The 15,598-nt window shown below is 39.9% G+C and overlaps 1 pseudogene; it reads right to left on the bottom strand.

Moving 5' to 3' along the window:
• Positions 1–6,226: 6,226 nt before the first annotated feature.
• LOC114101976 (SS18-like protein 2 pseudogene) lies at positions 6,227–6,466 on the bottom strand (annotated as a pseudogene).
• Between the last annotated feature and the right edge of the window lie 9,132 nt (positions 6,467–15,598).

Below are 15,598 nucleotides of genomic sequence, written 5' to 3'. Positions count from 1 at the left end.
CAACTGGCAAAGGTTGCAGGAAGGAGGAGTCGAGGCTCAAGGGTTCCTGGGTAGGTGGACATTGGCAGGTCCGCAAATCAGTTCCTCACACAGCCCAGGAGGAGCCCAGAGCCTCGAGGTAGACCCAGAGGGCATGGAGATTTATAAGGACAGAATGGGAAACTGGACCACAAAATACTATAGAATTAAAAAAATTTTTTTTTAAATATTTTTTAGTTGTATATGGACAGAATACCTTTATTTTATTTATTTACTTGTATGTGGTCCTCAGGATCAAACCCAGGGCCTCACTCATGCTGGGCAAGTGTTGTACCACTGAGCCACAACCCCAGACCTAGAATTTGACATATATGTAAGGAGAGGTGTTTGGAGGCAATCAATCAATAAGTTAATGTTTTCTTCATTCCGGATAAGCAGAGGTAACAGCCTAGTGGTTTATAATGTGGCTTCTGGAGCAAGATTGCTAGGGTTTAAATCCAGCAAATGTGACCCTGGGTAAATTATTTAGCATCTCTGTACCTTATTTTCCTTGCCTACAAAATGGGAAGAGTAATAAAATCTACTCAGAACTTTTATGAGAAGTAGATGAGTTAATCCATATAATTTCCCTAAACTAGTCCCTGACGTATGGTAAATGTTCAGTGAATGCTAGCTATTATTACTTTTTTTAATATTTATTTTTTAGTTGTAGTTGGACACAATATCTTTATTCTACTTATTTATTCATTTTATGTGGTGCTGAGGATCGAATCCAGGTCCTTGCAACGTGCTAGCTGAGCCACAACCCCAGCCCTATTATTTACCTTTTTTTTTTTTTTATTAACCAGTATCTACTGGATGTTTCATTGGCTATATAAGAAGCCATTCTGAAATTTGGTGGCTTAAAACAACAAAGCAATTTATCTTGCTTCTGTAGGGGAACAATCTAGGCTGGGTTTAGTTGATTAGTTCTGCTGGATTCTCCTGCGATCACTATGTTGCTGAGGATCTCTGGCAGATAAGTCTGGGGTTGGGTAGTCCACGATGCCCTCACATGTCTGGCGGCTGGGGCTGGCTATCAGTGATAGCAATGTATCTCCACTGATTTCCTGTTACGGTCCAGAGTTCCAACTGTAGCCCAAAGAGGGCAAGCCCTAGTGAACAAATGCCTTTGGCCTCTACTTGAATGGAATTTGCTGATGTTCCATTGGTCAAGACAAGTCCAGATTCAAAGGATAGACATAAACTTCACATCTTGATGGGAAGAGAGGCAAAATCACAATGCAAAAGGACATGTGTCAGGGATAGTAATACTTTTCCAGCCATCTAATTTACACCCACCACACTGATTTGTAAACAGAGCTCTGTTTTAGAGCTGGAAGGGATGAGTTCAGGATAGAAGGAAAAATAATTAAAACATAAGAAAAAACAACTATGATGCAGATTTTGAATATGATAAGTAAGTGCCTTACAATAGGATCAGCTAAGTGTGAGGGGAGTTCAGATCAGAGAGATCCTTATCCATTTTTTTGGCGGGGGGCTGGGGAGAGTGCCAAGGATTGAACTTAGGGGCACTCAACCACTAAGCCACACCCCCAGCCCTATTTTTTTGTTTTATTTAGAGACAGGGTCTCACTGAGTAGCTTAGTGCCTCACTTTTGCTGAGGATGGCTCTGAACTCAGGATCCTCCTGCCTCAGCATCCCGAGCCACTGGGATTACAGGCATACACCACTGTACCCGGCCAGAGAGATCCTTTATTGCCAATGAGGGGTGAGTCAGTGAGTTGGGAAGGCTTCATTAGCTTGACCCTGAAATATGGTTAGTATCTGGATCTGTGGAGATGGAGAAAATTCTATTCCAGGTAAAGAGAAGAGTAATGTTAGGACAACCAAGACATGCTTAGGAAATCCAAATACATCTAGCCTATCTGGGGTGTGAGGGTCAAGAAGGGGGGTTGTGAGGCCCAAGACTGGAAAGATAAGGGTGGTCCAGCTGTGGATGAATTTGAGATTGAACTTCACTCTGTAGGCAATGGGAAGCCATTGAATACTTTTCAGAAGACAAGTGAAAAGAACTGTATTATGAGAAGACTCTTGCCCATGGTCATTAGGATGGCTTGGAGTGGGAAGTGAAAAGGGAATTAGGCGCTCATTAGATAACGAAGGAGCTAGGGGCCTAGACAGAGGGATTGGCCAGGAGCATCAGGAGTAGGAAAAACATGGATAGTTCCTGATGTGTGGCTGCAGTGGGGAATGAAGAGGTGTCAAGGATGATGCTGCTGCCTATAGGATGGCAGAGGGGTAGAAGATTCACTTACAAAGCAAGAAAGTCTGGGGGAAGACCAGGTCTGGAAGGAACTCATGGATGTGGGGAATCTATGGGACCTCCAGGCAGTGCCCGATTGGAGTCTGACATCGCATGACTATGGAAGGAGAGAGAAAGGCAGGGAGAGTAGAAGAAGTTGCTGGAGCAACCCTGCACAGAGTGTTTTAAGGTGCTTAACTACCAAAAACATCAGACGTGGTCAGATGCTTGAGGAGGAAGGATGAGGAAAGACCACTCAGCACATTTGGCCATGAGATCAGGGCAACCTCCCAGTAGATCAGAGGAGACTGAAATTCCATGGCGTTTGATGAAGAAGAGACAGGCATCCTGCTCTCTGGAATTCATGTTGGAGAGAGCCTCTGTTCTCACATAACCCCAGAACCACCCTCTCTTTCCACTTCAAACCTACTAAAGTGAAAATCTTTAAAATCTTGAAAATAAAACAAACATGGCTGTTCCTTTCCACCCTTGAGGAGGGAGGCAGCTGGTCTGTCCCTGATCTGTCTCCCTTTCTCCAGCCAGAGATCAGGCACTGGCGGGCTGTTTACTTCCCAGTGGAGCCCTGCTGTGTTTTCACATCTAAAAATAGTCATACACACACACACACACACACACACACACGCAGGCGTGGCGGGAGAGGAACCTCACTAACCTCACTGTTTGTTTTCATGAGGATTCTGGGCTTCATCTCTTCCTTCCCCTGCATCAGGGCCTTTATTTTAGAACTCTCAGAGGGGGTAATGTGTGGGTCGAAAGGGTCCAAAACTACTAATTTTCTAATTATCACACCCAGTTGGGATCCTGGAAAAGGAAAGCAATAATAACCTTCTGTACAGCATTGGTGTTTGGGTTGGGATGAAATTGTCCCAGCTATTAAAGAAACAGTTAATGAAAGGATTACAAGGACAGAGCTGGAGGGTGAAGGGGGGTGAGTCCCATCTGAATGGCAGCCAGGTGCACTGTGAGGAGCTGACTTTGCTACAGAATTGTGGGGTCCTCTCTGACTCGTGGCACCTGTGTTAGCCAGCTTTTCATGGCTGTTTCCAACATATCTGAAAAGGACAATTTAAAGGAGGAAAAGTGGTTTTTTGTTTGTTTTGTTTTTATTTTCTTGAAGTACCAGAGATTAAACCCAGGACCCTGCACAAGTTATGCAAGTGCTCTACTAATGAGCTAAATAGCCGGCCCTTTTTTATTTTGAAATAAGGTCTCACTAAGCTGCCCAGGCTGGCCTTGAACTTGCAATCTTTGTGTCTCAGCTTCCTGAGTAGCTGGGATTACAAGCATGTGCCTCCGTAACCAGCAGAAAAGTTTATTTTGGTTCATGATTTCAGAGTTGTCCAATTCACGGAGGGCTAACTCCATTACTGTGGGCCAGAGTTGAGGCAGGACATCATGGCAGAGGGTAGTGGCACCCAGAAAGCAGAGAAAGAGTGAGAGGAGAAGGGAAGGGAGGGAGGGAGGAAAGGGGGTGAGGCTAGGGAGAAGATAAGCCATTCCAAGGTATGTCCCTAGTCCCCCAACTAGGACCTACCTCCCAGTAGTCCATTCAACTATCCATGAACTAATCTATCAAATGGACCACTGATGAGGTCAGAGCCCTCGGGATCCAATCATTGCTTAAAAGCCATACCTCTGAACCTTGCTGCAATTGGGGACCATGCTTTTAACAAACAAGACTTTGTGAGGACATTCCAAAAACAAATATTAATAGCAACCCTTGGGTCTGTGTTCTGACAGCCTTGGTATTTAGATGTCCCAGGGTAGAAAGAAGACTAACTTCACTGGGTATTCTTTAAAATTATTTGCATTTTAAAAAATCAGTGAATGTATTACTTTTGAAAAAAAAAATTTCTTGAGAAATGGTGTCTCACTATGAACCCCAAACTTGTGGGTTCAAGTGATCCTCCTATTTCAGCCTCCCAAGCAGCTGGGGCTATAGGCAAATACTATTGCACCCAGATGACAATATTTTAATTTAAAAAACAGTGCTTTCTAGCCATGTGCTGTAGCGCATCCATGTAATCCCAGTGAATAGAGAGGTTGAAGTGAAAGGATCTCAAGTTCAGGTCAGCCGGGGTAACTTAGGTAGGCCCTATCTCAAAATAAAAAAGGCTCTGAAAGAAATTATGAAAGCAATTCCAACCACATTTTGAAAGCTTCCTTCCCTTGCCTCTGCCTCCCCCCATCAACCAAGATTAACTCCTAACAGGAAGGAGCTACATTTGACAGAAAGAACACTTCCTAACTGCAAGAATGGTTTTGGCACTGTCAAAGGATAGATTGATAATGGTAAAAGAGTCTACCATCTGTTCATGTGAGAACTGGTTGACCCTGTGTGGAAACAAGATACTTCCTGGTGGGAACAACAGCTTCTTTGGGTGTGGGGGCTTGAGGAAAAGGAAGGAGAGGAAGAGGAAGGTCAGGCTGGGATTCCCATAAAGGTTTTGGAGCTTCCTTTGATTTTGGTAGAAGGCAGGTCCTGGGTTGGCAGAAGGCAGGGAGTGAGTGGGAAGCTCTTAGCTATTTGTAATGAAGCAAATACCTTCAGGTATTTTTCTGTGGACAAAATGTCCAGCCTTTTCTGAGACCCAGCTCCCACCACCTAGTCAATAGATGCACAGTTCAAGGTCCTAAAGCTGAACTTTCTCACCGCACCAGAGATAAGTTAGCCATTTTCGCTGGCTAACAATGATTAATCCATCTCCACCTGTTTTTCCCAACATGTTTTTCTAGCACATGAGCTGGGTCATTCACTCTGAAGGTGATAGCCATTGAACCAGCCAGTTTCTACCATCCACTACTACACACCTCCCCCATTGATCACCTAATAGGAGAGCAAAAAAGCGCCTAAAAGATAAAAAAAAAAAAAATTAATAATTTTAATGAGACGGTGCATCTTACTGTTTGGGTTGTAACCCTTCAGAGAATCTACCCTGCTGCTGAGAGCAAGTTATGATGTTAAGCCATGCTGCAAAGAAAAGACCACTGACTCCAATTTTAAATCAAATTAAAGCAAGCTTGTAATTCTGGCCAGGACTGTGTCTCCCGAAATCCTTGGGTTAGAGAACAGTACCCCAGCTCTCTAGGAGCATAGTTTTATAGCACAAAAAGTTGCAAAGGGTGTGTAGGGGGGTGCCTTGAGAACTTACAGATAATAGAATTTCGACAAGCATAATACAAAGGCAGATAGTAGATTAATGATCTAAATGGTTCAACATTTCAAGTTAGGGAGTAAATCTATTTATTTATTTACTTATTTATTTATTTTTGAGATAAAGAAAATTATACATCATTTACTATCATATAATACTAGATAATATTAAAGAATCACTCTTAATTTTGTTGGCAATATATAACAGTAGTATTGTTACATACCTTATGGTTATTAAGTCCTTACAATTTTTGAGAGAACCAAATATAACACTTGTTACATGAAAAACATCTATACCTTCATATTGTTCTTTTGTGGAAAATCAAGCTTTATTTCAAAGTAATCCAAGAAGAGAAGAGCAGTCAGGGGGAACATACTTACAAACTGGATGGGAGCATACAGATACTTAATCCATTTGGCAAAGGCTCAGTCAGAAGACTCAGCAATTCCTGCTGATCCTCCAACACCTACCCAGTTTCCTCTTCAGGCTGAAACTACTGAGTAGTCTGGAAGATGCCCACGATGTCTGTGTTATCCAAACACACTCCCATTTCAGGAAAGAGGACACCTGTGGTCTACTTATTGAGGGATCTGATTAATTATTAAAATAAATATTTACATTGAGAATATAGTAAACTATTAACTTTCTTCACATTTTCACATTTTTAACCAGAGGTTTCATGTTTTAAGCAATTGAGTTGGTAAAGATCCTGTCTCCATTTTATAGGTGATGGATTACATTCAATTACTCCTTATAACTGAAAGATCATTTCATTGCTTTTGAAGTACTGGATGAGTTGGCATCTGCGATGGTAGCTAAATAAATGAGATTTCTATGTAACACAATCTGGTACTGGACACACTTGTTCGCTCGACCCTTGTTCTGATACTCCACAATACAGCGGATCAGCTGGTCATTCTCCAGGAGCTTCCTTTGATTTTGGATGGTCTCTTGATTGGCTTCTGCCTTGCCCCTCATCCAGTCAGGTACAAAGGCCACAGACATCACAGGGCGCCCAAGTCAGCACCCCACCTCAGAAAAAGACGCCCATTGGCAGCCAGACAGACGCTATCTCCGCTCTGAAGGCTAGAGAGTAAATTTGGATCCCAACACTAGAATTTACAAGGCACCACTGAGGTTTCAGAGAGGGTTGTTATCTGGTTAGGGAAAACCAGAATTTATGAGGCGCCAGTAAGGTTTCAGAGAGGGTTATTATCTGGTCAGGGAAAGCCAAGCATGAATGAGTTCAAGGCATGGGCAGGCATTAGAAATTACAGTAATTTATAGTAAAACAAAAATTAACTTTTCATGACTTTGTGATGAGATGGCTTGCAATCTTTAGATGGAATTAGGCTGGGTTTATCATTCCCCCCTTGTCTTATGTGTCCCTTTCAAATCTTTGATAGGGTAGAGGAAGAGCTCTGGAGGAATTTTAATTCCTCAGGTGACAGTCCCCAACTTCCTGGACTCATCCAAAACTGGCCTCCCTGATCCGACCTGACTCAATTTACCTATCTATATTGACTGTCTATCTATTTCTAACTTCATTGTTGTAAGAAAAAGAGGCAACAATCATTTTGGCTTCTTCATAGCTGAGAGTGGGCAATGTGGGTTGGTGGGAAAACAGCATTGGAGTTCAGGTCAGATTGAAGTCTGGTTAGGGAAGAACAGGTTGTAAAGTTCTGTGCAGATGGGTGCTTCTATGAAAGAGAAACAAAAAACATGAGTACTGAACAAATATTGCTGCCTTTGGAACATGTCAATGAATATCATGAAGATGACAGAAGTTAAAATTTTTTCACCAGGAGGTGTGAAGACTGAGAAGGTGTCCCCATAATAAGGCCAGAGTGGACAAGGCCTTTATATAGGAATGTAAATCTTTAACATCTCTAGAGTTATCAGGAACGTAAACACAACATTTAACTTTTAATGTTGGAGATGTCCATCTCCATGAGATGTAGTTAAGCTACTCAATGTCATCTGATCTTGTAAAATTTGTGCTGGTATGACCTCCGTGTCTAGTAGAGAACCCTTTATTTCTGTTACTTAGGGCTGGATAATCATACTAGCAAACACCAAGCCTACCTGTAGGCCTTAAATTAACTAAATTCTGACTCTGGCAGTTCCTCTTGATAGTTTCTTTTGATAGTTATCAGGCATTCCTGCCTAAGAATCTCTCTTTATAGCCTCCAGTCTTACTTATTTTAGGGGCTAACATAAGTGTATATCTTAAGTTACATTTAACTATTATTATTTATCTTTAAATGTCCTGGTGTAACTATGTTTTGGTTTTAACTGTTTTTGCTATGTGTTTAAGATGAAACAAGTCAAACTGACTTTTGTTTTTATCTATTATTAAGAGTCAGCTGAGTTTCCATAGGAGACACTCTTGAGGGAACTTGAGAGCAATTTCTTAGTTCTGCTAGTGCCATTTGCGCTAGGATGGGTCCAGATCTTGCTGACCATATGGCTTCCCTTGGAAGCACCAGGGATGTCTCCTTTCTCCAATAACCCTCCTCTTCATGGTAAGTGCCTCCATTGGCTTTCTGTTCTCCAGTGGTCTAATGAATCTCCCTGATTGGGAGGTTATGTGGCCTAGAGTTGCAAAGCTCTTTAGAGAAGTTCCCTGTTCCCTGGGTTTAGACTGATTCAGAAGGCAAAAGCCAAATATTGGTTCTTGGTCCCTTTTAATTTAACTTTAATCTTTAAATCTTGGTCTTAAACATCTAGCAAGTCAGTTTCATCAGTCTTAAATTAAGAATACTGGGCTTTAACTTTAATGTCTATAACCTTACATTAATTGGGGTCTGTGCTATCCTGTGCGTCCTTTAAGTGATGGCTTATTATCTTAAATTAACACAGGTTGTGTGCTCTTGAAGCAATACCTCTTTAAAACATTAACAGGCAACATTCAGACATTTTTAAAGAAAATACAAAATAAAATTTACAAGAGTAAAAACATATTTAATTTGTGCAATAACTACCTTGAGCTTTGACTGAGTTATATTATAACCCCTATTTGAGATCTTAGTAATCTTAACAACAAAAATCAATCTTTTGAATACAACTTTAAATAAACTGAAGTCTGGCCTGCTGTGGAGTCATTCTGACATGTATTAAGATGGGAGGCAGAGCCTTATCTCAGGTAAGGCAGGGCTCTTTATAAATCTTAAGTGTTCTAGTTCTGAAGCTGATTTTTGTTTCTTATATATCATTTTATAAAGTTTACATATATTGTTGCTCGAGGTCATATGAATATTAGCTAACACAATATGATATTACATTTAAAATATGAATTACAGAAAGGCTGAGAGCTTTTAACCTTTTGTGGAAAAGTTGCAAAATGTTTGTGTTCTTCATTATTAACCTTTACATAGACTAGGCTCTCATTAACTTAAAAATTGTACCCCAGTGTAAAAAGTAACATAAAACTTTAGATCTTATTGATAACAGGTCCCGTTACAGAATATTAAATGGTATAAATAAATCTCCAATAAAGTTTATCATCCTTATAAGCCCAAAATTACCATACAACTTTAGTTTGGAAAACACCAGCTTGATATAATGTTCTTTTAAAGCTTCTACCTTAAAGACTTATATACCTGGAAGATATGAACATATTTAATATACAAATAATAGTAATAACACCATAATTACATTGATATTTTTATATTAATTAAGTTTAGGTCTTAAGGAAATAACATGTTATAATATTTCAAAATGACAGTGTTGTTTAACCATAATTGTGTAATCCTTAATCCCTTTAAGATTACTTGCTCAAAAAAAAAAAAAAAAAAGACAAACACAATGTTATGGGTAAATCAATGTTTTAAGAAATCCTTGTCTTTTTAACATATAGATTAAACTTTGGTTTATATCAATATATTAACATTTGACCTTAAGGAAAAACTTCAAAAAGCCTTGACTGATCATTTTACATACATATATATATATATATATATATATATATATATATATATATCCAACACATATAGAACTTTTAATTTCTCTTTTCTATCTATTATCCCCCTTTTTGTTCACAATATGAAACAATCCTTGTAAATTTTTGAATTTAGATAAATTATTTCATTTTAATAAAAAGAAATACTTTATGTTGTTTACATTACTCTTAATTGAAACAGTTAAAACTTTTGGGCCTTTTCATATAGAAATCTTCAATATCCTTTGTTTATAGAATTAGATCTGTTTACCATTTCATGAAAACAACAATGTTTAAGTATATAGAATTATGACTGTTGGGACTTTAATTTTTTACTAAAACCTTTTTTAGTGATGACAAAGCAAGTTTAAACCCCTTTTTTTTTTCATTTACCAATTTATGAAAACATCAATAATGTTACCCAATCAAATTTAAGGAGTTAAGAGCACTTGGTGGTATATTTAACAGTATTTTAACCTTGTAAATTAATCAGATATCTAACAAACAAAATTACTGATAAATATGAGTAATCCCATGTCAAATCTACTTTACTTATTTTACCAAAATATCAGACAAGTATATTTAATGGTATTAGCCATTTCTTCCTTGTTGAAGAAAATTTCTAGAATCAAGGGATATTAGACATTTTATAAACATCAACATTTTATTATTTTTTTGACCACCTAGGGAGACTTGTGAGTTAAATTTGATTTTAAAGACATATTTATTTTCATCTGTTTACCCAAATTAAATTGAACCATTTTAAATCATGTGAATTAAAGGTATTTGGATCTATTTTTTTAATTTTATGAGCACTCCTTATATACCTGCCAATTTTCATATCATGTACATGATATATGGACACATGCACATATAGACATACAACACATAACACAAGTGTGCACACGTAACACAATGGTAAAGGTCTTGTAGCTTTTTGCAGGTGAAATCTCCATTGCAATGTTTAAAACCTCCATAGTTGAACAAAAATTAGGACTGATTGGAAAAACATTAACCTAGGTCTGTAGGATTAAAATTATGAGCTCAAAAAATACAGAATCTAAGAAAAAGCAAGAGTCCTAGAAAAAAAATGACCAGGAGGTAATTAGTAAAGTATCATACAATTTATTTTTTGGTTTAGTCTAATATAAGTTCAGGTAAAGGGCACGTTTACTTTCTTTTTTTAGGGTCTAAGACCAGTCTCCTACTGAGCTTTCATTTGCATTTCAGTGTAAGTCCTGGCTTAGGTCCAGAAAGAGCTAGGGAAAACTGCTGTTCTGAGCAGAAACCTCATGCCTAAGGCGTTTTAACCATTTTTTTCCCTAGTCAGTAATTGGACAGGTTTGGATGTCTAGAATTATGCTACCTTACTTTCTACTACCTTTGGGAACAAAGCTATGATGTTAAGTTCCTTACTAAGATAAGCCATTTGTTGTTGAGCAAGTCCACTTTCTTGTGTGGCCATTCCTAGGTTTTGTCTTCCTCTCTCAGTGACAAACAGGATAAATCTTGCTCCAAAGCCTGTTCATAACTCAGGGGGAGTAAACCTTTTGGTTATAGGCTGTTCAGATATTTTTAAGAGGTCTAAGGTAAGAGGTGAGAACAGAAAAGCTGGTACTTGTATTCAAGGGGAAATTGGCTTCTGGCCCCTACAGAGAATCAGGAGAAGCATACCTGGAGCATCTGAGGCTAGAGTTTGGCTAAGGTTACTTCCACACATCTAAGGCAGATCAGAACTCAATGCTCTCTGGGCCTGGACAGAAAAGTAGGAAAGGGCTTCAGCAGGCAGAGCCCAACATGCCTGTTCTGTATTGAACGGTGATTGAGAGCTGCCTAGGCCGGGAAACCTTTCACCCGAGTTTTGAGGAGTTGCAGTTGCATTAGCTGCATTTATAGCCATCGGGGGCTCATATCATCCTTCAGAAAGAAAGAAAGTGGCACGGCGGTGAGAGGATAAAGATGAGCTAAAGTATTTGCATCCAACTCAGTTTTTTTTTAATATATTTTTTTTAGTTTAAGGTGGACACAATATCTTTATTTTATTTTTATGTGGTGCTGAGAATCGAACCCAGTGCCTCATGCATGCTAGGCGAGCGCGCTACCACTTGAGCCACATCTCCAGCCCCTCCAACTCAGTTTTTGACTATTAAGACTCCTTATTAATTATTTTATCTCTGACAAACCAACTTTTAACTGTAAGATTGTACAATGCTTCAAAAACCCATTCAGATACCAGATTGTTACAGTAAAACATCATCTTTTTAGACACATGTACATCTATAGGTAGCCCATTCAGCCAAGATCATTCCCAAGAAACAATCTATAATATCAACACATTATTGCCCATGTCTTAAAGGGCCAGAAACAGATACAAACAAAGACACAATGACAGAGAGAGAGGAGCTCCAAACTATGGCCGACAGAGAGGAACCTTTAAAATAGACCAGATAAGGGAAAAATCTCCCCAAGTTTCCAACTCCCAATTTAACCATGAGTCCTACACCAGTGGCACCATAGATGTCACCAGATATATAAATATCATAGATATTCCCACAAAGGGGGAACCAGAATTGTAAAATCAAGGGTCTTGGTGTAGTGACTTCACTGCATTCAGTTTCCTTTTTTTTTTTAATAGACAGAGATGAAGCAATCCTTACAGTGCAGGGAAGGAAGGCAGGAGTTCCCCAAAGCAAAAGGGGCTTCGGCAGCTGTTGGGAGTCCCTCGGTCACTCCTTTTACTTACAGGAATAGCTCCTCTGGTTCGGTCTGACCCCAGGCACACTCCCATATCTCCTAACTTTCCAGTAGTCAGCTCTCAAAAAGTTCATCTTACATCCTTGGCATGCAGTTACTTGGAGTGCTAGGCTTCCCCAAGACAGTGGAGCTGGGTCTCCTCTGGAGTCCCACCTGGAGTATCAAAATTTGTAACTGAAAGTTCAGTTCCTGTCCTCAAAGCCAATTAATGCCAATTTAATAATGAGGACAGGGTTTTGAGAAAAAAGGAAAAATAAGTTTTATTGCTTTGCTAACAAAGAAGAAAAACAGGGACTCCCATCCCAAAGGCGGTGACTCTCTTGTTCTGGAGAGACAAAAGGGTTTTAAAGGAATTTTTCTAGAGTTAATTTCGGTAGGGGTTCCCAGGGTGCCCTAATGGCAGGTTAGGATTCACTTGTTAATTTTGGAAATATTCATTTTCTAGATCCCCAGCAGGCATTTCCCTGAATTTATGGGATGCTGCTGAGGTTTTAGAGGATTATTATCTGGTCAGGGAAAACCAGAATTTATGAGGCGCCACTAAGGTTTCAGAGAGGGTTGTTATCTTGTCAGGGAAAGCCATGCATGGTGAGTTCAAGGCACGGACAGGCATTCCAAGCAAGTTTAGAAATCTCAGTAATTTATAGTAAAACAGAAATTAACTTTTCATGTGGTATGCTCAAGGCAGCCAACTAGGGGAAGAAAAGAAAGCATTGCTTCCCTAATCCTGCTTAACAAAGGGGAGTAACATTTATCAAAATTCCTTAAAACACAGCTCAAAGGGATGTCAGGCTTACTTGCCTTATCATCCATTTTTGATGTTCAATTGTCTTAATTTTCTACCAGAGAAGACACACAACGAAAAGGCAGAAAAAGCATATATAACACAGACCAAAACACAAGAAAACAAGAACCAGGCGCCAAAACCAAGGGAGCAGTGCAACATCTTGCTAATGCTCTGGACAGGAGCGCATATGTGTCTCATCAACACCTTTCTGTCCTTCCAGAGGAATTCCTTACCGAACCAGTATAGAGGACAGAGTGACACTTCGCTACTGTCCTGGACAGGAGTGTATGTGCCTCACCAGGAACTTCTGTGTCCCCAGGAGAGATCTCTCTTAACCCAATACCAAATGTTATAAGGGTGCCACTTACCTATGGAGGCCTCCTCCACCAAATGCTTGCTAATTGTTTTAGTGCGGCAGTTCATTCCAGCAGTTCATTCCAAGGCACATGCGGGGCCTTGGAACGTCTTAAGCGGCACTCCAGCCTGGAGTCCCAGAGTGAAGGTCCGGCTTCAGAATTTTTGGTGGTCTGATCTTGCTGGGGCCTCCAGATGTTAAATCATGCTGCAAAGAAAAGACCACCGACTCCAATTTTAAATCAAATTAAAGAAAGCTTGTAATTCCAGCCAGGACTGTCTCTCCCGAAATCTTTGGGTTAGAGAACAGTACTCCATCTCTCTAGGAACATAGTTTTACAGCACAAAAACTTGCAAATGGGGGTGTCTTGAGAACTTACAGATAACAGGATTTTGACAAGAGTAATACAAAGGCAGATAGTAGGTTAATGATCTAAATGATTCAATATTTCAAGTTAGGGAGTAAATTTAGATCCCAACACCAGAATTTAAGGGATGCTGCTGAGGTTTTAGAGAGGATTATTATCTGGTTAGGGAAAACCAGAATTTATGAGGTGCCACTAAGGTTTCAGAGAGGGTTGTCATCTGGTCAGGGAAAGCCATGCATGGTGAGTTCAAGGCACGGGCAGGCATTCCAAGCAAGTTTAGAAATCTCAGTAATTTATAGTAAAACAGAAATTAACTTTTCATGAATTTGTGATGAGATGGCTCCCAATCTTTAGAAGGATTTATGCTGGATTCATCAATGGGTTGAAGCTGGGTTTCATACTGTTGACTACAATATGTTGATAAGACCCATTCTAGTGTGATAACAACTAGCCAAAAGAATCCAGAGCTCCAGTCAGAAGAGAAGATGCAGCTGTAGATAAAATCAGACTTTCTCTTTTATAATTAATGCAACTGGAGGATGGTAAACGCAGTACATTATGGCTCCTTCCCCTTGGTGCTTTCCTGTTGGCAAATAAACTTGAGAGAATGAGTCAATCTTGCTTGGGGAGAAGGTGTCAGCCAGGACTTTGAAACCTGCTGTCCTTATTTAACAGAAGACCAGACTGTACTTTTTGGCACCTTTCTTCCATTGGCTTCCCAAACCAAAACCTCAGTGCCTCTGGTTTTTATAGTTGTGGAGAAAATGCTCAGGGATCCCAAATAATTTTCCTTTAATGTTGCTTCCCAAATTTAGCTGGTATTTTCCCAGAGGGCACTAATAAGTTTTGAGGGTTCACCACTGAGGACAAATAATAAGGAACATATTTTTGTACAAATGAAAAATTTTTATTTATTTTTATTTTTTGGTACCAGGGATTGAGCCCAGAGGCACTGAACCACTGAGCCATATCCCCAACCATTTCTTTATTTTTCATTTTGAGACAGGGTCTTACAGCCTCACTAAGTTGCTGAGGCTGGCTTCAAACCTGTGATCCTCCTGCCTTAGCCTCTGGGATTACAGGCATGCCCCACTGTGCCTGGCTGAGATTAATTTTCAATATAGTGATCCCCCAGTTTACATTGTTGTGTAATGTCTGGCTTCCCTGCCCCACTAGACTGTCAAAGTCCCAGAGGACAACTGGGATTTAACTTTGAATTCCTGAAAGGGAGGCACAGTGCTTTACTCAGGAAATGTTGGTAAAAATTAAACTGGAGAATTTCTTGAAAAAGAGGATGACAAACATTTAGAGGAAGATGATGGCATTCCCCTCTCTGGAGACAGCTTTTGTTTGTTTTTGCAGTGCTAGGGCCTCACAAATCCTAGGCAAGTGCTCTACTACTGAGCTACACCCTCAGCCCAGAGAGAGTCCTTTATTCTTAGGAAAACCCTCAGCAACCCAAATGCTTTGTCCACCTTATTCACCTCACATGAGACCTTTGAAAATGCACAGTTTCTCTCTTCAATCAGCTTCCCAGCAGGCTCAGGTCCTGTGGGGCCTCAACCTCTTTGTGCACTTGATAAAAAAAAAAAAAAAAAAAAAATGCTGAAGGAAGCAAAAAAAAAAAAAAAAAAAAGCTGAAAGGTCAAAAGGAGGGGGTCCAGCAAATAGTTTCATGATGTAATCCACTGTTGTTGACCCAAGAGGGTCCCCTGCCTGGCGGGCAGCCTGCTAGAAATTTTCCCACTGTCTCTGCATACCCAGAATGCGATATCAGCCCCATTATGACTCCTTATCAACACAAGCATTCTCCCTGAGTTTCCTCAGAAGATAAAGCTCTCCTCTTGCTCCCCATATGCTAAGCACATGACAGAACCCCTCCTGACCAAGAGGTCCTGGCTCAACGGCTTTACAAAGATCCAGATAGTAGCCTT

The sequence above is a fragment of the Marmota flaviventris genome, chromosome 17 (assembly GCF_047511675.1).
Source record: "Marmota flaviventris isolate mMarFla1 chromosome 17, mMarFla1.hap1, whole genome shotgun sequence".
Lineage (NCBI taxonomy): Eukaryota > Metazoa > Chordata > Mammalia > Rodentia > Sciuridae > Marmota > Marmota flaviventris.
This window is presented reverse-complemented; position numbering and strand designations above follow the sequence as displayed.